The sequence below is a fragment of the Humulus lupulus genome, chromosome 6 (assembly GCF_963169125.1).
Source record: "Humulus lupulus chromosome 6, drHumLupu1.1, whole genome shotgun sequence".
NCBI lineage: Eukaryota > Viridiplantae > Streptophyta > Magnoliopsida > Rosales > Cannabaceae > Humulus > Humulus lupulus.
Genome location: NC_084798.1, coordinates 202,983,077 through 202,985,967, shown reverse-complemented (window position 1 = coordinate 202,985,967; position 2,891 = coordinate 202,983,077). Strand labels below are relative to the sequence as shown.

General features: G+C 33.9%; 1 long non-coding RNA gene across 1 annotated transcript; it reads right to left on the bottom strand.

The window, feature by feature from the left end:
- Positions 1-612: 612 nt before the first annotated feature.
- LOC133784394 (uncharacterized) lies at positions 613-2,532 on the bottom strand. Its single transcript, XR_009871321.1, has 4 exons — positions 2,247-2,532; positions 2,092-2,164; positions 1,575-1,636; positions 613-860 (listed from the first exon to the last, which is right to left on the bottom strand). It is a non-coding gene; the product is annotated as an uncharacterized LOC133784394 (long non-coding RNA).
- Between the last annotated feature and the right edge of the window lie 359 nt (positions 2,533-2,891).

Sequence of the window (2,891 nt, the reverse complement as noted above, 5' to 3'; positions counted from 1 at the left end):
ATTGCTGATGAAAATTGCTGGGAGGAGATGGGAGTCCCACGGCTGAAGAGTGATGCTTCTGTAGGAGCCAGGCGAAATGGCTTCATGGGGCTGGGGGCTTCAATGATGAGGCAGGCAGATTGAAGGCAGCAGGACAGCTGGCCTTGTTGGTGCATGGTTGGAGCTGTATGTTTATGCTTGGCGTGAAGGAGCTGGGCATTTAAATGCTGAGTTGTGGGAAGGAAAGGCAGCTTGTTGGGCTGTGATTGAAGGTGGCAAGTTGGGCTTGGAAGGCTTGGGCCGAGTGGAGCTTGAAGGGGATGCTTGGACCCTTGCTCAAAAACATCACTTTGTCTTTCTTTTCTTTCAAAACTAACATTTTTTCTACAAAATAAGTAAATATTAAATTAGAATCAAATATTTTCAATTGTAAAATAACTCAAATTAAGTCCATGAAAATACTAATTGAAATTTAATCTACTTTAGAAATTAAGATCAATAAAATAACATTTTTTAAACTTATAATCTAACAACACAAATTTTAAATAATTAAATTACAACATATTATGATAAAATATCTATAAAAACATATAAAAAATCAAGAAAACTACAATAAGACTAATAAATTAAAAATTACATAAAAACTTAATAAGTTAATTAAAAACTCAAGAACTAAGCAACAATTAGCATATAAAATATGGTAAAATAACTCTATTGTGCAGAGTTATCAGTTTTCAAAACATAACTCCACACTTTATTACAAACATGCACACTGATAAACTGAAATAACCCACACAAAAGGTCGATATGTTCATATGTACAAATCAGGGTCAGGACCATGCTTCAGTTCTCCTTAATCATTCACTCATTTCTTTCTCTATCTGCAACACAAGACAACTGTGAGCCTAAAGCACAGTAGGAAAAGTAATGCATGCAATGCTAATGCTTACCCAATGTTAATGGACATACACAACTTCTTTTTAAATTTTTGGGCCCCTTAATATTGTGCACACTGTTTGATTAGGCCAATGCCTACAGGGCTTGTTACACATATAATATAAAATCCCACGGGTTCTCCTCCGGCTAGCCATCACCATAGTAGGACGCATTAAAAATCTTATTCCATCGTTGTCCCGTTGGGCTCAAGAGTTAAGGCGGCCACACATTGTGGTGTCAATACATATAACAATAACTCATATGGAGGAGAAATAAAAAATGGGAACATGGCAATAATTGGTTCACTAAAACCTAGCCCAAATTATTGGGCTGCCACTATGAGCCTAACTATAGGCCTCCGTTTACACTTACTTACATTCTCATTTGCCTTTTCAAAACAGTGGCACTGAACTTAAACTTCTTATTACAACTTACTTTTATGTTGCATAAAACATGCCAAGGCATCACATAATTAATCATCATAATATCATGCATGGTCTTATATCATACAATAATTCACCATATCATATTATGTCATGCATACAAATTTATGATGAAGTGTCAATGTATGTTAATACCACTTACTCACAACATATTCATATAATGCATACTTTCACATAACATGTAATTCTTGTGTTGCAGTTGAGTACTTTACTTACATTTTGTCCAAAATATATTTCACCGTGTAACAAGTGGTGTCTTAGGTGTTGATGTGCTTATCCTGACAATGGCATGAATTTCACATCATAATGATGGCAGTAAGGCATTGAACTATTATTTAAAAATATCCATAAAACATCATATCCAAATCATGCTTAAATTGCCTTAAACCACTTAGATCGAGCGTTAGATTTATTTTAGACACTTGGAAAATTTTGACAGAGTTTCCCCTTAATTTTAGCTATCCCCAAATATCAAAAGCAATCAGTAATCAACATCAAATAACCTGCCATAACCACATATCCCAAATACCATCATAATTCATCACAAAGTTATCATATACCGATTTTGATAAAATTCTAATTTCCAAGATCATCACCCAAATTAACTGAGCATCCACGTCTATTCAAACATTTATAAATATATCTACCCTCTTATAAACTAAATCAAATAACAAAAAATCAGTTTGTACTCCAAGAACCACAAAAACCTTATAAAACACAAAATTCCACTTACCGAGCAACTTTTCAGCGAAACAATCTCTTCTAGCTTTTTTAAACCTCAAACAACTTGAAAACCACCAAGAAATCTTAAAAAGGATAAAAAAAACCATAGATAAGCTCTCAGAAAAATTCAAAAACTTTGTTTAACTTCAAAGTACAAGACCTTACCATAAAAAGGCCAAAACTAAGCTTAATCCACTTATTTGGCTTTGATTTCACTTGGATCTCCTTAGAATCTCTTCAAGCCAGCCAAGAAATGTTTTTGGTTTTTTTTTCTCTCTGTTTTTTCAGAGTATTGGTCGTGGAAAGTGATAAGGTTGATGACAATCCTTTATTTTCAATGATTTGGCCTTATTGTATCAAAATTTGACACCTTTCACCTTATCATTTCACTTTTTGACTTATGAAAACCTTATCACTTCAATAATTTTGACTTAATCATCTGCTAGGCCTACTCTCCTTATGTGTGAAACACTCACACCAAACCTTAGGTCTATATGAGTTCATACCCAATAGTTATGCTTACCTGATTGAGCGTAGCGCACTTATGCTAAGCTCGTTTTGACTTTGCGTCAACACCACTGATTATGTATACCTCCCATCAAGACTTGATCTAATGGTTCTAAAAATTTTTTTACCTCATCAATGAGACCTTAATCATACCTCAATTATATTTGGTAAACCCATTAATACTCAATTTTATACCGAAATACTAGTAATCGACATTGTACTATTTTTCACCGGTAAACATCTTTTGCCTTCTATATCTCACTTTCTCACTTGATTTCATGCCTTGTCCATATATTTCATCTA